The 21,717-nt window shown below is 41.8% G+C and overlaps 1 protein-coding gene across 3 annotated transcripts in view; it reads right to left on the reverse strand.

The window, feature by feature from the left end:
* The window catches only part of ITPR1 (inositol 1,4,5-trisphosphate receptor type 1), a 348,152-nt gene extending 340,500 nt beyond the window's left edge, over window positions 1-7,652 (reverse strand). For all 3 annotated transcript variants that reach the window (XM_069561814.1, XM_069561813.1, XM_069561815.1), the window contains exons 1-2: window positions 7,388-7,652; window positions 6,461-6,536 (exon numbers count right to left, since the gene is read on the reverse strand). The gene's annotated coding sequence lies outside the window, so the exon portion shown is untranslated. The remainder of the gene's footprint in view (window positions 1-6,460; window positions 6,537-7,387) is intronic.
* Window positions 7,653-21,717: the final 14,065 nt, after the last annotated feature.

Below are 21,717 nucleotides of genomic sequence, written 5' to 3' on the forward strand. Positions count from 1 at the left end.
GATTGGGGGCAGGAGGAGAAGGGGACAACAGAGGATGAAATGGCTGGATGGCATCACTGACTTGATGGACATGAGTTTGGGTAAACTCAGGGAGTTGGTGATGGACAGGGAGGCCTGGCGTGCTGCGATTCATGGGGTTACAAAGAGTCGGACACGACTGAGCGACTGAAATGAGTTTCTTTAGTAACAACCAAAAAATCCATGGTGGGGGGAAAGCAGTAACAAGGAAATACACAAATTAAAAGACATCAATAATTTGTAATATATTGACCTTATTTGGTTCCTTATTCAAACTGTTAAAAGTATGCATATGTGTTATCGTTATATATGTTGAAATAATAAGTTTATTTAAATCAAGGAGATGAGAACACAGACTAGTTTTTAAAATTTGCTTTTCCCCTCCTTGAGATGGATAATAGTATTGTGATTATGCCAGCAATATATACTACAATATAGATGAACTAGTGTATCTGAGATTTCCTTCAATGTCATCGAAGAAGAGACCGGAGGGTGTTTGAGAATGCAGCTAAAAGAAGATGGGTGATGAACTGATAAACTATGGCGGGTGGGTGAAGAGTAAAGAGGGGTTCATAACACTAAGACTGCTACGACTACATGTGTTTCTAATTTTCTACGGTATAGTTTTCCTTTTAAGAGCCAACAAACAAAAGAGTGCCTGGAGGACTTCCCTGGTGGACCAGTGGTTAAGAATCTGCCTTGCGATGCAGGGAGCGCAGGTTCCATTCCTGGTCAGAAAACTGAGATCCCACATGTTATGGAGCAACTAAGCCCATATACCATAACTACTGAGCTTGAGTGCTCTGGAGCCCCAGGGCCACCAGTAGACAGTCCAAGTGTTGCAACAAAAGGTCCCACACGATCCACAAAGATCACCTGTGCTGAAACTCAGATCCAATGGAGCCAAATAAATAAATATTAAAAAAAAAAAACAGTGCCTGGCCCTAACAGGGTTTGGTGACTTTGCAGAGCAAATGAAAAATTCTTTATTTAAATGAATGACTACTAGCCTTTACCTCCATAATAAGATAACTGACATCTGAATAGTGTAATATGATAACTGGCATTTGAATAGTGCCCTACCACCCATTTAGTTTTCTTTTTAAATTCTTTTCTATTTTTTAAAAATTTGTATTGGAGTATAATTGATTTATTATGTTGTGTTTCAGGTGTACAGCAAAGTGAATCAGTTATAAAAACAGTACAAAATGAATGAGAAAACCTGGACTCTATGATGGTGATGGAACCTGAACAATACACTTTTTCTACCCTAATGATTCCATATCTGTCCTCATTCCAATGACACCCCATCAAAAATACCTTTAGATAAATGACTTAGACATCTATTTCTTAACAAGAAAAGATGTTCACAATACAGAGCGCAAAAGGTAAGGTACCAAACAGGAGGGATGACACCCTTTTCATGAAATTTAAAATTTATGTCTGTACTTAGAAGGAAAGTCTGAAATTCTCATCTTAGCTGGTGGGCCTAGGAGTGACTGGGTTTTTTGTATTTGTCTTTGTTTATATACCCTAATGTTTTACAACTGAATACATACATCTTTTGCAAAAACTAACGACATATATCCTTGTTACAAGTTTGTACACATGGAGGGGTCGACATCACTCATCAAGGAGAATCACTTACATGGGACTTCATATTCCCCAAGGATGAAATTAGATAGCAGAGCATGAATCCTCTTCCTGTAATTCCTTAATATGAAACTAGACACACTGTAGGGTGGCCACGGGGCAAAAAAAGATTCATAATGCAGATAAATCCCCAGGAATATCATTAGGTTCTTAGAACATTTTTGTTATCTAAGCCAACTGTAACTTCACCTATTTTATCAAAGATGCCTTTCATCCTGAAGTGAATTACAGTCCCACACATATCAGGTGATTAACTAGACAGTCTAGAAATCTTGGTTTTACTCACCACCACCCCCATCAAGTTCCAGGTGATCCTGACAGCCTCCCAAAGTCTCTCTGGAGAGGACAAGGCGGTTCAGTGATGCTGAGAACCACTGAGAATTCTGCTCGAGTTTAGAACAAATTGGCTAACTGGCAAAAACCTGGTCCCTGCATATTCTGTCCCTGATTCCCTTGGCGGGAACGCACGCACTCTCCCTCAGTTGCAGCCACTCTGGCCTCCTCACCCTTCCTCTAACATGCTCCACCTGCTCCCACCCTAGGGCCCTGCCACTTGCCGCTTGGCCCTTTGGAACAACCATCCTCCACTGGACACCTACCTGGCTCACCCACTCACTTCCTTCAGATCTCTACTAATGAGCCCTTTCCTGATTCCCACCCCCTACCACAGTGCTCCCTGATACCCTTTACCCTGTTCTGTTGCTGATACCCTTCCTTTTTATTGTGGTAAAATATACATGCATAACATAAAATTTACCATTTTAGCCATTTTTAACTGTATGATTCAGAGGCATTAAGTACAGTCAACTTTGTTCTGCAACCATCACCACAATCCATTTCCAGTACCTTTTCATCTTCCCCAAAAGGAAACTCTGTGCCCATTAAACTCCTCATTCCCCAGCACCCCCACCCAGGGCAGCCACTATTCTGCTTTCTGCCTCTGTGAATGTGATTGCTCTAGGGACCTCTTCAAAGTGGAACCATACACTATTTGCTATTTTGCATCTGGCTTCCCTGGTGGCTCAGACAGTAAAGAATGTGCCTGCAAAGTAGGAGAGTCGGGTTCGATCACTGGGTTGGGAAGATCCCCTGGAGAAGCAAAGGACCACCTACTCCAGTATTCTTGCCTGGAGAATTCTACAGACAGGGGAGTCTCGTGGGCTACAGCCCATGGGGTCACAGAGAGTCGGACATGACTGAGTGATGACTAACACTTTTCACTTTCTATTTCACTTAACAGAATGTTTTCAAGGTTCATCTCTGTTGCAGCAGGTATCAGAATTTCATTTCTTTTTAAGGCCTAGTAATATTCCACTGTGCAGATATACTACATCTTATTTATCCACTCATCCTTCTGTGAACATCTGGGTTATTTCCATCTTTTGGCTATCATGAATAATGCTGCTGTGAACATGGCCGTACCAATACGTTTGAGTTCCTGCTTTCAATTCCTTGGGGTATATACTCAAAAGCGGAACTGCTGGATTATCTGGTAATTTCTATGCTTAATTTTTTGAGGGACAGCCACACTGTCTTCCACAGCAGCAGCAACATTGCACGTTCCCACCAACAGCACACAAGGGTCCCAACTTATCCACTTCTTCACCAACACTGTTGCTTTCTCTTAGTCCTTACTCCATTTTTCCTCAAATCATTTACTACCTGTCATACTATAATACTTGCTTTTTATATTGGCTGCCTCCCCTGAACTAGCATTTAAGACCTCTTAGGAATAGGGCGCTTGAGGACTTTCCTGGTGGTCCAGTGATTAAGAATTTGCCCCTCCTTCCAGAGGATATGAGGGTTCGATCCTTTGGCAGGGAACTAAGATTGCACTTACAACTTGGCCTACATGCTGCAACTAGAGAAAGTTCGTTTATCACAACAAGACCCAAAGCAGCCAAAATTTAAAAAATAAAAGGTATAGGACTTCTACTGCTGTAACCTCAGCATCTGGAACACACCCTGGCACATAGCAGGTACTCCAAAGATTTGAATGAAGGAATAAAATAGTTTAACCATAATTTTAGTCAGCATTAGAATTGCTAGGATAGATTTATCACACCAGGTGCCTTAAACTATGTCCAGTTTAGGGAAGAATCCAGACAAAGTTCAATACAAGGAATAGTTCAGTGGATGGTGGTTCCAGCTCATCCTCATTAGCAATAGCCTCAGAACCACAAACACTATGACAACTGGTAGGAATCAAGGAAATTATGTCATTCACGTCACTGACTTCAAGCCTTAGTTGATTTCATCAAAAGAGTCAGGAAAAAATTAAAACAGGCTAAGTGAACTAAAAAAAAAAAACTATGTATTAATACTTACAATTAATAAACAGCCTGTGAAAGCAATGTGTTTTATTTTAAAAGATCAAACCAACAGCAAAGAAAACCGACACTGGCCTTGGGCAGGTTTTTAATCAGATGTATGCAAGTACAGCTTGACCTGAAAACTTAACTACAGGCCTAATTTTAATATTTTGAGTTTTTTCTGTTGTTCAAATTTGGTGTCTGTTGTTTCACTTTGGTTTAAGAGTTGCTCATAAATAAATCAGATTTTCCATTCAATCATTACAAATGAACTAAAAAGCCATTTGATTTTTTTGCTGTGCAAGTCGGTTGGTTGCACACCATTGTATTAGAAGTTTCTTTCTCTCTTTAAGACCATGGTCTTCCTCAGTTGAAAATACTTTGATATATAAAGCAATGGATCTGATTTCAGTTCACCTATCTCTTCTCTAAGCAAAGTTTCCACGTCTTCTTCCTAAACATGCTTATTCTCTCCAGAAGGCAACCACTTTGTTTAAATAGGTAACACCATTGTCAACCCCAAAGAACTTCCATGAGTCTCAAACAGGAGACCAGGAGTAATTCATTTCGAGCATGAAGAACTTTGCCTGCCTGATAAGAAGGAAATCTTGGTAGGATATTGTTTCAATTTGAATTATTCAAAAAGCAGATTATACTTTCAACACATACACACACGCAAGTGAAAGTAAGAAACGAAAAAGAAAAGTGATCTTGCACAACTGGCCACAAAGCAAACTAAGAGTATATGAAAAGACAGTCAACATTTCACAGTTCAGATTCACTGCAATTTAAACTTACAAATTATTCCAATAGAGCAACACCTGATTCTTGTAACCTACTCAGATGCCTTGATGTAGCTGATCAAGATGCATTTCAGGTGTGAAATAAACCCAATGTTGAATCCAGACAGTGTTACTTGTAGTTTGGATTCTTTTACTCTCCTCATGTAGGCTTTCAGCAGTTAGTTTTCTAAAATGAACTCAGTACAATACCTAAGACCTCCTCAAAAACCAAGAGTCTTTCTACGGCTACATTGTTTTTTTCCTATATCAAGGTCACTTTGTTCCTTTATCATTGGTAGGACACAATGAAGAGTTATTTCTTCAACAGCAATACATGTACCATTTTTCCTAGTTACCCTCATATTCCCCCTCCACTGAGACGCATTTGTGGGAAACAGCAAAATCCCAAAGCCTGGGGTTACAGCTTGCATCCACTGGACAAGTGATCTCACTCTGCACCTCAGCTTCTTTGCCCGTACCTGACTCACAGGGTTCCTGTGATGTATAGCTGTGGACCTGGCTTACAAGTACTTCATGTGTATTATTCTCATTTTTAGCAACCAGTCAGAGAAGATTTTGTGGACCACTTTCTCCTTGCCTGCAGCTTCCTCTGAAGAGGGGAACTGAACCCAATCCTTGGCCTTATGAATGCCCACGTAGCTATGGGAGTCAAGAGAACTCCAAAAAGGAAGTGGACCTCACACATCCAAATACTTCCCACTCCACCAGCACTCCGGAGGATCTTATCAACAGGAAACAAAAGCACAGTACTACTATAATGAAGTGTCTGACTTCTTTTCTAATTAGAAAAGCCCAAAGATTGTAGCCCAGGGAACAGCTAAATATTTAGAATGTTAAATAAGTTATGAAGACCCAGGCCCCACCCACCTTTATTACCCTGTTGTTTATCCTATCCCTAACCATTTCAGAAGAAAAAGCTTGTGATGCTCAAATCTGCAGCAATGGGCATTTGTGCACCTGGTAAAACCTCCCTCTCTTGAAGTGCAGTCTGAACATTTGCAGGAGAAAACATAAGAGCTGCTTGCGTTTACAGATAAATGATGCTCTCAGCTCATATCCCATGACAGGCACCTAAACCAGAGGAATCCACCAGATTCCTTGATGCTCAGGTGGCATCAAGGATTGGATGTTACTTTCTTATGCTTCAAGAACTTCCCTTTTTCAAGTTCAATTTGCCAGCAACCCACTTTAATCTCTTGCCACACAACCTACTCTGATTAAACACATATTCACAGTATAAGGGGGAAAAAAAAGGAAAGTGACTATTTTTGAAAGAGGGAAGCAGATAAATTTTGCTTATGTATCTTGGCAGATGAAATGCACTGCATCTTTCAAAATTTAAATAATCAGCACACCTCCTGGCAAGTTCAATTCTCAGATCACCAGTGGGCATCCCTTTTACTGCCCCATCTATTTCTTTTTTCCCCCTGCTCCCATAAACCTTCAGGCTGCTTCACTTCTGAGTCAGGGCCAAAAGTACTAGACAGGACTGCCCCCTGGATCTCATACATTCCCTAAAGCCCTTACTACAGGCAGTGACAAATTTCAGAGAATTTGCCATGGAGTTTCCTGTCTCTTCCTACTCCCCATCTCCATGACTCCTTAGCGAGAACTTAAAATAGGCTTAGGACCAAAACTCATTATTAACTACAGCTTTCAGGCTTCCGCACTCACCTGACCCAGGTCAGGCACTCTGTTGCCAAAACACGCCCAGCCAGGGGTGTGAGTTCTGCTCCCTGGCGGTCAGCTCCTAAGTAATTGAGAAAGAAAGAAAGCTGAATGCGAGATTGGACAGAAGTGGGTCCCTAATAGAAATTTTCAAATTCTACATTTCCACTTTCAGTTAACCTCCTTCCTGGAGAGACAACCCTCCTCCCTCCCCCAAAACACACACATACACACGCAGGACCGCCACCACCACCAGATTTGACAGGTAGGTTGGTGGGTTCACTTAGGTAAAGATTACTGGTCATTTCATCTGTTTCCAATATACAACTGACAAGTGAGACTAAGTACGCACAAACTTCGAACGCGCCGTGGGGCTGAAACTAAGAGAAGTGTTTGGCTGATCCCAAAGCACTTGTTTCCAGGAGCGGAGGCCAAGTATCCAAAGCCCGCATCCCCATCAGGCGTGAGCTCCGTCCACACTTCATCCGTCACCGCTCCCCGGGTTCTCTTCCGTTTTTCTAAAACCTCCCCACTGGGGCCCCCACATATGCATTCCTCTCCCTTGCAGCACAACGGAAGGCTGCATTTTAAGAAAGATTGTTTCCTTTAGCCTACTCACATAGGACATCTCCACGACCTCCCTCCCTGCCCCCCCGCCACCAAAACCCACTATTTTCTGCAGCTGCTGCTAGTTTCCAACTTGGGGGAATGCCTTTACAACCCAGAATGAGTAGCCTCAAAGCCAGTCGATGGAATCGAGAATTTTTTTTAACCTTAAATGAACACCCCCAAAATGCCCTCAGGAAAAGAACCCCCAAAATGCATGCAAGTGCATGAAAATCCACCAAGAACGAGAAGAGAGCGAGGCAAAAACTTCTGCTCCTGGGGACAGTACCAACTCCCCGCGCCCTCTACCCGGCCCCCAGCCGCTACCTTAGTGCCCGGGGAGCCACGCCACTTTGGCGGAGCAGGGCGAGGAGAGGGGGTTAGCAGCCGCTGGGTAATCCCATGTCCGCGAAGAGGGAGCTCGTTCCGTTAGGATGGAAGCGGAACACCCACACCTCCTCTCGGCGTGCGATTTCTCTCTCTCCACCCTCTGCCTCCTCCTCCACCACCACCACCTCCTCCTCCTTCTCTCCTCCCACCCCAGCGAGCTAGAGGAAACGCTTCAGCAGCACATCCACATGGTTACTGCACTTCGAAGCAGCTCCTGGCAGCTTATATAGGCCGGGACGCTCCCTGGGCAATGTAGTCCGAGTCCGGGGTCGTGGCAGCGCCTGGGGCTGCGAGGATGAACTACAAGTCCCAGAATCCCATGGGTTCCCAGGCTGGGCTCTAAATAGACGCGCACGGGGACAGGGAGGGGCGTCCTGCGGGGAGTCCGGGCTTCAAACCCGGCTCTGCGCGGAGAACCCGTTGACTTAGGAACCCGCGACTCAAAACCACCCGTGGGGGGCGCCCCCAGCCCTTGGGGACGCTCCTCCGTCGGCTGCCCCATTTCTCTAGAATCCAGGTGTCATTGGGAGCAGGGGGCGGGGAAGAGCTCGGATTTCTGCTTTGGGAAGTTTTTACAAGCTGTTACCCACCCTTCCCCCGCTTTGAGTACCCAGCCAAGAATTTCAGAAATCCAGGGCACAAAAACTCCAGTGTTTGCGGTCAAGGATTAAAGGCGTGAGGTTGTCTTTATTTAAGCTGTTCCGCTTTCTTCGGGTTTGCACAGAAATCTAAGTCTGGGAGCAACGCAAGTGGGAACACAGGCAAGAGGCTTGAGAGCACTTTCCTGAACCCGAACTGCGCTTGTCTTTCCTTGCCCCTCAGGAGGTAAAGAAACGCAAGCGTCTCCGTGCACATGTAAAGGAGCCTGGTTGTGACTTGCCGGTGCTGAGATTGAGAGGCAGAAAATAAATACGAATCACGACCTCGGTGCTGACCCTGCTACAAGCAGCCCCTCTCCTCCCGGGAGTTGCAAATGCTTAAGTAAATAAACCGCAAACCAGAAAAATAAGGGCTTTGGAGCGAGCCGCTCACAAGAAGATGCGCGTCCAGGCGGGGCGCCCTCCAGCAGGTCCTACAGGGGCTTCCGGGACATAAAGTGGATTCAGCTCACTGCTAAGTGATGCCTGGACATCCCGGGCTATCTGCTCAGGCTCCCGCTTTGGGAAGGTGGGCAAGTCGAGCCTCAGATGTGCGTTCATTCTCCCGACGTTTCCTGAGAGTGTACTGGGTGCCAGGCACTGGGGCATGGTGTTGAGTGTTCCACTGTGTTCCGGATAGGCACTGCCTACCGCCGCAAAAGATCTGCTACAACAGCAACAGCAATAATAATAATTGAGGAGTTTGACTCTTTTGAGCCCAGCCCACATGCGCTTTTCATGAGTTTTAACAACCCTTGACTTATTTATTGTCCCTATTTGACAGAGGCACAACTGAGAGCTCAAAGAAATCAGATGAATTCTCAAGATGACACCATCAGTTAAGTAGTGCAGCCCGGATTCCAATTCCAGCCTATAAGTATACTAAGTCCTTGTCTCCGGGGAAATCCGTCAGCACTACTTTAAATGGCCTCCCTCCCCATTTTGGGAGCAGCCTCTGAGCCCTTGGGCAAGTCATTTTTTATCTCTTTGCCCTAGTTTTGCCATCGGAGAGGGAGAAAAATCATTAGAATTTGCCAATCTTTTGTCAGGATTGCTTGATACAGAGTCCACAGTCTTGTGGACTTCAGCAACAAATTAGGGAAGCACCATAGCTAATAATTATTACTGACATAATAATGCCCAAAGTAATAATAATTATTGGCTAATAATAATTTAGATAATAATTATTGGATTCATGCCATGTGCCAGGCATTATTCTAAACTCTTCATGTACATTCTCTCATCAAGTCCTATTAATGAACTTTTTTTTTTTAACTTATGAGAAAGTTGAGGCATAGAGAAGTTAAATAACTCCCAAAGTCACACAGCGGGGTAGGCTGTCTTGACTCCCAAACCTTGGTTCTTCTTTTTTTTTTTTTCTTGGCTGCCTTAGGTTTTAGTTGCAGCATGTGGGATCTTAGTTTCCCAACCAGGGATCGAACCTATGTCCCTTGGGATTCTTAACCACTGGACCACCAGGGAAGTCTCCCAATCCTTAGTTCTTAACCACTGCCATCCACAGCTTCCCCAATGTAAAAATATACATTGTATTTGTCTGCTCATATAAGCATTTAATCAGCAAGAATGGTTATCACTTTCACTCTTGTCTCCTCTTTTTCAACATCATCCTCTGGTTGTTGGACACCACAGCCTTGTGCCTAAAGCCTCAAGCTACCAGTCCCATCAGCAAGACGCTCCCCTGACCTGTCACAAAAAATGAATCCACACCTTACATATCTGTCCCCTTTCTTCTTTTCCTTCATGAAAACAATCTGTTCCATTTCTAAATGGTTTGTGGCTCTATGTTTTAAATTCAACAAATCATTCTATGCTAACATAACTGGTAAACATTAAAGGGTGATTATTTCCTGTGCTTCTAACTCAGAGAAACAGTGGGATTTTAAAGTGGGTTTTCTTAAGAAAACTTGGTCATGTCTGAGGGCTGGAGTTGGGTAATATTCATCCTCACCATACTGTAGACGCCTGACCTTTAACTGTTATCTCCACTGTCTTCTCATCGAGAAGACAAGTTTCATTAAAGGCAGGGGCCATCTTTTATTCATGGTTGTATTCCCTACCATTCCTAACTCAGAAAGCCTTAGTCCTTTGTCTGTGTATTTTTTTACATATGCCAAAAAAAAAAAAAGTTCATTCTAAAAAGGTGTTTTGACAGGAGGTGTGGCAGGCATGTGGCAAGCTAGATGAACATATTTTCTGGGCACACACCTTGTAGCCCATTTGCGTCACAGACTGTTTCCTCTACCTGTATGTATGAATAGTCCTTTTCAACATTATGCAACTAACCTCAAGTTCTGGAAGCTACTGGGTCACCAGAAGGTAGTTGTAATAAATTTGCAATGATGCTCAGAAGTTCTCTGCGATGGTGTATGACTGGTGATTGATATCACAATAAAAGGGCCACTGCCCGACTCACCCTCCATTATCTATAGAGGTAAGGGGGCTTATTTGTCTTAGTTGTATTTTTCCCTAGAAAAATTTTCTAGATCTGTGCTCTCTAATACAGTAGCTACAAGACATTTGGGCACTTAAGATGTAGCTATTTGTAACTGAGATGTGAAGAAAGTGTAGAATACACACTAAACTTCAAACACTTATGACAGGAAAGTTAAAATATCTCATCAATATTTTTATATTGATCACATGGTAAAATGATAATATTCGGATATGAGTTAAACAAAGTAACTATTAAAACTAATGTCACCTCACATTGTATACCTTAATGTTACACAATATATAAATTATATTTCATTTAAAAAAATTATGTTAGATATTTAATTCTATTTAAACTAATACATTTACTAAAGCATTATTTGGAATAAAAAATGAATGTCATCTGTTTCCTTTTAAACTTTTTTACTATATCACTACAATATTCAAAATTATGCACAAGGCTTATATCATACACAACTGGACAGTGCTGGTCTAGAGCACCGAGAGTCTGATTCTCAAGATCCAATTTGAGATGACGACCAGCCCTGAAAGCTGCCATTTATGACTCTGCCCTTGAAAATGCCCTATGCGGGGAAGTAGAAGGGCTCTGCAGTCAGGACGCTTTAACAGACTGAGCAGACATCTGAAGAACATCCAAAACTAGCACACCAGCTACCCCAGGGAAACCCTGCAAATAGAAACAGGTTCTCATCAGTGGCATTTAGCTAAAAATTGCAACTGAATTAATCTTCCTAGAAGCCCACCCACAAATGCTACCCTGATTAAGACAGCAAGATATGCTGGAGAAAGCAAAGATCGGGAAAAAAACAAAGGGTGTGGCCCCTAGCTGCACCCTTAATATCCATGTAACTGTGGCCAGTCACAGTGATTTTGATAGAGTGAAGCCAATGGTCTTTGTTCTGCCAACCTCACCAGATCACACACGTCATTGGACATGAGTGGCTTTGCAAGCTCACCCTAGTGTACCAAGACAACACTGTCAACAAGCATGAGAAAATGTTGATTGTGATGAAAGAAGACTCACCTCCAAACCAAACATCAGATTAATAGGGCAATATTAGTCCCCATTTTCGTCCAGGTAAAAGATTCTATTGCACTGGCCAAAAAGTTCATTTGGGTTTTATCAAAACATCTTACTTTATTTTTGTGGTGGAAGGATGTACTCACAGCCCTTTTGAGAATCTCAGAACCCACAGACATTTGCCCCAACACAACACAAATGTTCACAATTTTAGCATTAGTTCTTGGAATTCCTCATACCAACACCAACACCACCCCTCCACTCATTCATAGATACTCCTGCAAGACTAGATTGGCTTTTAGCTCCATCTTTCTGTGACATTGTCTCTCCCACCAGATAAACTCTTTGAAGATAGAGACCAGATCCCTATATTTGTATAGCATCTACCTCAGCTTTGCATACAGAGTAGGTGCTCAGCATTTACTGGCTAATTCACTATTGAAACCATAAGGATGACCAGAAGAAATGACTCAGAAACACACAGCAGCCCTGTCTGAGATGGGAAAAGTACAGTTGGCATTTGGACAAGAGCAAGAGAGAGAACAATTAGATACAGAGCTAGGAAAAGAGTGTTGGTAGCTCAGTTGTGTCCATTCTTTGCAACCCTGTAGCCCACCAGGCTCCTCTGACCATGGGATTCTTCAGGCAAGAATACTGGAGTGGGTAGCCCTTCCCTTCTCCAGGGAATCTTCCTGACCCAGAGATCGAACCAGGGTCTCCTGCATTGCAAGCAGATTCGTTTGCCGTCTGAGCCACAAGGAAAGCGTGGAGCTATAGGAAAAGCAAAATGTTTTCTCTGAGCTGAGGCTCTGGGCATTCTCTGAGACTAAGAAAAGGGATGAACCAGAAGAGGCCCTATAGTTGCTGTCCTATCTCTGGAGTGTTGGGGACTTCCCTGCTGATCCAGGGGTTGAGAGTCCATCTTGCAGTGTAAGGAACACGGGTTTGATCCCTGGTCAGAGAACTAAGATCTAAGATTCCATATACCATGGAGCAACTAGGCCTGTGCACAACTACTGAGCCCACGCACAACTTCAGTCTGTGTGCCACAACAAAAGATCCTACATGATGCAAGCAAGGTCACGTGGGCAGCAGCTAAGACCCAAGGCAAATAAATAAATAAATACATAGATTTACTATTTGTCAGTAACCTTGCGTGTGGAGGGAATATGGGCAAATTGTCAATGATATAAAATCCAGGAGGCAACATTATAGCTATAGAACACAAAAATGAAGTACTTACTACAAAGTTAAGCTATATGAAAGTGATACCATCTCTGATTATTGCTGCCAATATTATCAAGAATCTCATGAGCAAATCAAAGGCATTATTGCTTTCTTACCCATTATCTTCCTGTGACACATGCAGAACAAAGGCTTTATTATCAACTCAGACATTTCCCTCCCTTTCCCGCCTCCCATCTGTAAGACTATTATCCTAAACTACTCTGGTAGCCAAGTTAGATCTCTGGACTTGAAGAAACCTTAGAAAAGGCCTCATTATCTTATCCTAGTGTTTGAACTGAAAGGAAATCTGTTTGCCAAAAGAAAAACAGAAAGCTCTTCCTTATAGAAGTAGCCAGCTAATACATGTAGAATGAATAATAAAATTAGAAAATCACCATTTTGCAGCTTCTGCAGTAAACATTTGTTTAGACAGTATCAATAAATACCAAACTTCCTGGGTAAAATGTTGATGGGGAAAAATAAATTCATATGGTCTGTAAAACTCAGCCTCCTCACCATCCAGGAATTATGAAGGGGCTTCCCAGGTGGTACTAGTGGTAAAGAACTCCCCTGCCAATGCAGGAGACATGAGACGTAGGTTCAGTCCCTGGTGGGGAAGATCCCCTGGAAGAGGGCATGGCAACCCACTCTAGTATTCTTACCTGGAGAATCTCATGGACAGAGGAGATGGCAGGCTACAGTCCATAGGGCTGCAAAGAGTCAAACATGACTGAAGCTACTGAACACACATGTGTGTAAGTGGACCTTTATAGTGAAGAGATATGGCAATCGCCCAACATTAACCAGGTAATAAAATTTACTATCAAAAATACTGGGACAAGCAAACACTATTTACATCCTGATATGATTCTTCTATAAGAAGTCTGTGATATCACACGTGAAACATTCTTGCCCAAAATATTTCACCATACAGTCAAACTAACCCAGGATATGGGCATTCCACAAGACCATTGGTATAAACTCTTCAAATAAATCCATGTCACGGGGAAAAAAAAAATAGCAGGAGGACTATCTGGATTTTAAAAGACTAAAACAAATATAGCAACTAAATACTACAACTAAATACAACATGTCACCAGTGACTGGATCCTGAATTGTAAGAAACAAAAAAATCTTTGGAAGATATTTTTCAGCAACTAGAAAAATTTGAATCTAGGTTGTATATTAAAGAATGTTGTGAAATTATTGAGGTGGGCCTGGCAGCCCACTTCAGTATTCTGGTCTGGAGGATCCCATGGACAGAGGAGCCTGGAGTCACAGAGTCAGATATGACTGAAATGACTGAGCATGTGGAATTACTAATTTTCTTGGGTGTGATAATGGTATTGTGGTTATAGAGGAGAATGCCCTTGTCCTTAGGAGATGTACCCTAGAGTATTTAAAAGTGGCATCTTGTGGTCTCTGAAACTTACTCGCAAAACATGCATATGTATGCAATCTTAAAAAAATCATGTTTATGTATTTGTGCTTGTCTATGTACTCAAAAAATGATCTAAAATCTTGCCAAATTTTAGATATTTCTATGACCATTTTCCGATCATTTCACAGTTATGCTGGAAAACTATTTCATACCTTTGAAGGTGATAGTTAAGTGCAACAAATTATTTTAAACTTTCCATTTAGCTTTTTAAGTAAAATGTAAAACAACTTAGTTACTATAACTAGGCAAATTGGTGTCAAAGGTGTCCAAATTATGAGTAATTCATCGCAATATATTCTTTTTAGGGTTTTTCAAGTCAACCAGGAAAGCAAAGCAAATGATGCATAAGAAAAGAGAAGTGGAAAACTTAAGAATTTTTATGGGCTTCATTTTCCCCTAGTCCTGGGAAAGTTATTTAATGATCAATAGACCTGGTCACTAAAGCAAGTACTGAAATCTACTTAATTCAGTTACCAGTCAAGCAGAACCTGCAGCTTTTGCACTTCCTGTGTTGCATCAGCATATCCAGACTCAAGAGAGTAAACTGCTTCCTTTTGTTCCCACTTAATTTTGTTCCCAGATTTAAAGTAGTATTTTCCTCTAATTGTAGTTTTAGGATATGGGTAATCTGCATCATGAGTTCAACCCAGATGGAGAGTCTGAGGTTAATCCTTTATGAAACAGATCAGTGAGGTGGGGGGTCAGCCAAGGGAAGTGGGATTGGAGGCGTGGGGGGTCAAGTAGAGGAATTATACAGGAACATTTTATTGGCTGCTTAAGTAGCTGGCCGGAGAAGGTAATGGCAACCCACTCCAGTACTCTTGCCTGGAAATTCCCATGTACGGAGGAGCCTGGTAGGCTGCAGTCCATGGGGTGGCACAGAGTTGGACACGACTGAAGCAACTTAGCAGCAGCAGCAGCAAGTAGCTGGCGGTCAGTACTGAACTAATATTAAGGGGTACCTACGTACTCTAGGACACGACTGAGCGACTTCATTTTCACTTTCATGCATTGGAGAAGGAAATGGCAACCCACTCCAGTACTATTGCCCGGAAAATCCCATGGACAGAGGAGCCTGGTAGGCTATAGTCCATGGGGTTGCAAAGAGTAGACACGACTGAGAGACTTCACTTTCACTTTCACGTACTCTAGGACCGGCCTCCCTGATGGCTCAGTGGTAAAGAACAGGCTTGCCATTGCAGGAGACATGGGTTCAGTCCCTGGGTCAGGAAGATCCCCTGGAGGAGGAAATGGCAATCCACTCCAGTACTATTGCCCAGAAAATCCCATGGACAGAGGAGCCTGGTAGGCTATAGTCCATGGGGTTGCAAAGAGTGGACACAACTGAGAGACTTCACTTTCACTTTCACGTACTCTAGGACCAGCCTCCCTGGTGGCTCAGTGGTAAAGAACAGGCTTGCCGTTGCAGGAGACATGGGTTCAGTCCCTGGGTCAGGAAGATCCCCTGGAGGAGGAAGTGACAACCCACTCCAGTATTCTTGCCTGGAGAATCCCATGGACAAAGAAGCCTGGCGGGCTGAAGTCCATGAGGTTGCAAAAGAGTGGGACATAACTGAGCGACTGAGCACACACATAATCTGTGTACTGGGTTCTATACCAGGCATTAAGAAAAGAGAAAAAAACTGAGTAGAATACAAAGTGTTTTGCTGTCTACTTTTCTTCTTTTTTAATATTTATTTACTTATTTATTTATTTGGGGGCTTCCCTGATAGCTCAGTTGGTAAAGAATCTGCCTGCAATGTAATTCAATTCCTGGGTTGGCAAGATCCCCTGGGGAAAGGCTAGGCTACCCACTCCAGTATTCTTGGACTTCCCTTGTGGCTCAGCTGGTAAAAAAAAAATCCGCCTGCAATGTGAGAGACCTGGGTTTCATCCCTGGGTTAGGAAGATCCCCTGGAGAAGGGAAAGGCTACCCACTCCAGTATGCTGGCCTGGAGAATTTCATGGACTACAGTCCACGAAATCGCTCAGAGTCGCTAAGAGTCAGACACGACTGAGCAACCTTCACTTTCACTTTCAGGTGGTACTAGTAGTAAAGAACCTGCCTGCCAGTGCAGGAGACATAAGAGATGAGGGTTCGATCCCTCAGTCGAGAAGATCTCCTGGAGGAGGGCATGGCAACCCACTCTTGCCTGGAGAATCCCACGGACAGAGGAGCCTGGTGGGCTACAGTCCCATGGGGTTGCAAAGAATTAGACACAACTGAAGTCACTTAGCAGCATTTATTTATTTAGCTTTGTCAGGTCTTAGCTGCAGCATGTGGGATCTAGTGCCCAGACCAGGGACCAAACCCGGGCCCCTGCATTGGGAGTGTGGAGTCTAAGCTTCTGGACCACCAGGGAAGTCCCTGGTTTTTCCTTTATCATTACGTTCCTTCCAAAGGAATTTCAGACTTTTAAAGGCAGAATTTGAGGGTAACAAATAGGAAGTCTGGCTGCTTTTTAACCATAGTTGTAGCCCTCAGATGGCCTTTCATCCCATTCCTTTCGTTGTTCTTCAGTACAGTAATATTTTGCAGACCTAGCAATTGAGACCGAGATCGGCTTATGCTGTCCATGTCCTCTGGCCTTCTTTAATTACTTTACTACTGTTGAGGGTGGTGAACTGATTAAAGAAGGGAATATTTCTCCCTTGATAAAGATGCACATTATAAAGATGATCCTTTGTCATGGAAACACTTATATTGAATATAATATAGCAAGTGAAGGAGAGGAATAGCTTCTTGTGAGTAGTTTCTCTATTCAACTCTCCCTCAAACAAACTCTTTAAATTACACTTATCTGTTCTACTTAGGGGTATAAGGAGGAAGCAGTACATTTATTTTACAGGGAGTCAAAGTCTCACTCAATACCTTAGGTACTTTGAGAAATATTAATAGATGAAACTGACAATCTTTGATGCCAATGAGCAATTCTATACAGATAGGTGTTCTCTTATCTTATAAGAACAAACAATTCAACAAGCATATAGTACTCCCATCATCAAAAATAAATAAGGATTTGTAAAAGAGAAACATTATTGTTTCCAAAAGAATACCATTCATAGGAAAAGCAAGGCCATTCTGAGTTTCCAGATGTACTGTTTTCTATCTGAATGAAAAAAGAACAGCATATATTATGGCTCCATGAAAATAATTCCATATAACAACAAGTAATAGATCTGATCTTTCCAAAAAATGATCCCAGTAAGGATTTACTGATGTTTTTTCTTTTAAAAAAATTATTTATTTATTAGGCTGTACTGGGTCTCTTAGTTGCAGCCTGTGAACTCTTAGTTGTGGCATGTGGGATCTATTTTCCCAACCAGAGATCGAACCTGGGCCCCAGATTGGGAGTGCAGAATCTTAGCCACTGGACCACCAGAGAGGTCCCTACCAATTATTTTTAACTTGTACATAAACTGAATGATCATTTGACCTTCTGAAAGACCAAAATGTCTGAGTTCACCCGGTTTTGAAAAAGTTCACTTGGCTTGAGAAGTAGGGTGAAAAGTTGCTATTATAAAGATATTATGTCTGTTGCCCTTGATTTTTTTTTTAAAAAAAGAAGTGTACATTCTGACCTCAAATCAGTATTAGAAATTAGGTTCTCAGATTAAATTAGCCTTTATTTCTTTTCCACTTAATTTATTTTCAGAACATGATCACAAGGGAAGAGGCACCAATATTAAAAGAGAAAAGAAAAAAAAAGACTTCTTATAATGCTAACCTATTTTGGAGCCATGTTTTGAAGCCATAAAGTGGTACTTGGTGACATGTCAACCCACATTCAAAATAAAAGAGGGAAAATACTGTCATGTGTCAGATGGAATAGTTCTTAATCAGCAAGTAATTAAATTTCGATAATTTAATTAAATCATAATTTTAAATTATAATTTAATTATAATCTTATAATTATATATTATTAAATTATAATATAATCTTATATTATAATTTTAAAATATATAATATAATTTAATTTAAATTATAATCTCTTTTTGTTACTATCTCATTTAACAAAATTTATCTCATTTGTTACTATATCATTCTGTAGTGAAAGCAGAAAAATCTTGGGGAAATGAGGGAACAATAGAGTTTGCCTTAAAAGTCTATGTGCAGGGGGCAAGGGAGGGGAATGAGGTCATAGGTTCCCATCATTTTCCCGTAGAGAATAAGCCTGTTGGAAGTTTGGGAAATTTTTCCCTCATAGGATGCAACACCTTGCTAGAAACATGTGCTTCCTTCTCAAAATTGCTTTGGCTATTCAGGGTCTTCTGTGGTTCCATACAAATTTAAGAATTATTTGTTCCAGTTTTCTGAAAAAATGTCATTGGCATTTTGATAGAAGTACATTGACTCTGTAGGTTGCCTTGGAGTGTGGTCATTTTAACACTGTTAATTCTTCCAATTCATGAGCACGACAGATCTTTCCTGTATTTGGATTGTTTTCAGTTTCTTTCATCACTGTCTTATAGTTTTCCAAGAACAGGTCTTTACCTCCTTAGATGAATCTATTCCTAGGCATTTTATTCTTTTTGATACTATTAAATATGTTCTTGTCTTATCAATTTCTTTTTCTGACAGTTGTTAGTATATGGAAACAGCAGAAATTTCTGAATATTAATTTTGTATCCTGTATCTTTACCAACACTGATGTTCTTTAGATTTAAATAAAGAAAGAGAGAGATTTCAGTAAATGACTGTGAGGCCTAAATTTTCAAGGTCACAGGGGTTGGATAAGCACTGTGTAAATCAAAGTGATGAGGTTTGCAAAAATAAGTAAGAGAGAACAGAGGGGAACACAGAGGAGATGCTCAACAGAAAGTAAGATACTGGGAGTGAAGTCGAGGATGGCCAATATCTAGAACTGTCTACAGTCCTGATCATTTCCTTGTCTAATCCCAAGCCATTTGTGGCCACGTAACGTGCCACCACCACTGTGTGAGGCAGTGTAACCAAGTAGCAAATAGCGGCGGTGCTACCATCACACTGCAGAAATCCAAGTCCCACTTTCCAATCCCAGTATTCCACTTACGAGCCCCATGACTCTGGGCAAGACCTATATTGGCCCCTTTCCAGATAAGTAATTTACCCAAACTCTCTGAGCCTCAATTTCCTCATTGGTCCAATTTGTATCATTATAGAACTTCCCTCATTGCCTTGAAAGTGAAAGTAAAAGTCGCTCAGTTGTGTCCAACTCTATACAGTCCATGGAATTCTCCAGACTAGAATATTGGAGTGGGTAGCCATTTCCTTCTCCTGGGGATCTTTCCAACCGAGGGATTGAACCCAGGTCTGCTGCATTGTAGGCGGATTCTTTACCAGCTGAGCCACAAGGGAAGCCCAAGAATACTGGAGTAGGTAGCCTATCCCTTCTCCAGTGGATCTTCCTGACCCAGGAATCAACTGGGGTCTCCAGCATTGCAGGCGGATTCTTTACCAACTGAGCTATCAGGAAAGCCCTATCTAAGTGCTCAGCACATAGTAAATACTCAAGAGATTATTAGTTAATGCTCCAGTTTATTATTATCATTATTAATGCAACTTTACTCCTTGCACACAAAGGCATTTAATCAAATAGCTGGTATGCAAAGCTATGTACACAGTGAAGTCCTTTAGTTGAAAAGTAGTTTCTATAAAAGGATACTTGACAATGGAATTTTTTTTTTTCTTTTTGGCCACTAGGCTTGTGGGATCTTAGCTCCCCAACCAGGGATTGGATCCAGGCCCTCAGCACTGAGAGCATGAAGTCTTAACCCCTGGACCATCAGGGAATTCCCAATAGTGGAAATTTTATAAAGGATTGGTCTACTCACTCTTTTCTTTTGCAGATGAGGGAACAGACATCTAAAGATTCAGTGACCCTTCCAGTTCACAGAGATACACAGAGGCCACGCGGGGTTGAGAAGCCATGCTTCATGACCCTATGCAGGACCTCAGTCCACTGACTCAGATATCTAAGACTGAAACTGCTAAATTAATATAGCAAAACTGCTATCTATTCTCTTAATCAGCTCTTTATTGTTAGCTTTAAAACAGAAGCCAAGATTACAATTCTAATGCTATTTACTTCTGTCATTTTATTCTATATATTATATTAAATCCACTATTTATTTTATTTAGGTTTTATTCCATTGAGCTTTTGGCTTGTCCATTAACAGGGCCAAATTCCAACAGGAAAGAGACACTTTTCCATGGTGAAATCACAAGAATGTCCTGAATTCCCAACTGTTTTTTCTGTTGCTATGACCCAGAGAAAAAATTCCTCAAAGAACAACAGTGGAGTCATTCCATGAGTGACTTTTTTTTTCCCACAATTAAAAAAAAATAACAACAATAATAAAAATTATCCTAGAAATGGGAGGAGAAAAAATCCAGAATGCTTACTTTTTTGGTCATATTTCCCAGGGGAGCAAGTATGACACAGTTCCTTTTTCTTTTCTGCAATTATTTTCTAATTAATTTGCTCCTGGTCCAGTTTAATTTTATTCATTTCTATGGCCATTGCATCATACCCAAATGAGCTTCCTCTTTCTATTGTTAGACAAACTTTCTCAAAATATTTTAAAATTTGCTACTTCCTCTCTGTTCTGTTTTGTGGGTGAAGCATTTTGTTCAGACACTTCCCTCTGAGTCCTCTTGAGATATGAAGTTTCAGGATAATTCGTGGGTGGGAGACTTGGAGAAAGTTTTGACAGTTGTAGGAGGACCGTTCGTGAGATGACATTTATTGTGCGCTACTGGCTTATCTACGGATGTGCCTCTGGTGTCTGCTATGCTAGACTTAGTAAGTTGTCATTAACAATAATGATGATGATGATAGACCCATTGTAATAGAGACCATTTACAGAGCCCTTTTAAAAAGTTTTATTTATTTTTGGCTGTGCTGCCTCTTCGTTGCTGTTCAGGCTTTTCTCTAGTTGCAGCAAGTAGGGGCTACTCTCTAGTTGCGGGGCATGGGTTTCTCATTGCGGTGGCTTCTCTTGTTGCTGAGCACAGGTTCTAGGGCTTGGACTTCAGTAGTTGTGCTTCTCAGGCTCTAGAGCACAGGCTCAGTAGCTCTGGTGCAAGGGATTAGTTGCTCTCAGCATGTGGGATCTTCCTGGACCAGGGATGGAATCTGCTACCTCTTGCACTGGTTTACCACTGAACCACTAGGGAAGCTCCTATTATATGTTAAGTGCTTTACCTAGATCATCCTATTTAGTCCTGATCGAAGTCCTAAAGTGTGGATTTTCTAACTCTATTTCATAGATGAATCCCAAAACTTAATTAAGTTGCCCAAGATCCTCTAACTTGTAAGCAGCAAGGGCTGTCTGAGTCCTAAGCTCTTACTCATTACGTCCATATTTCTCCAACTGTAGTTCTGAGAACAGCAGTAAGAGCAGTACTGGGGCAATTGTTAGAAGAGATCTGGCACATTCAGGGTGGTACGCCAGCCATAGACTGGGGAAATTGTTAGAAATGCAA

The sequence above is a fragment of the Ovis canadensis genome, chromosome 19 (genome assembly GCF_042477335.2).
Source record: "Ovis canadensis isolate MfBH-ARS-UI-01 breed Bighorn chromosome 19, ARS-UI_OviCan_v2, whole genome shotgun sequence".
Lineage (NCBI taxonomy): Eukaryota > Metazoa > Chordata > Mammalia > Artiodactyla > Bovidae > Ovis > Ovis canadensis.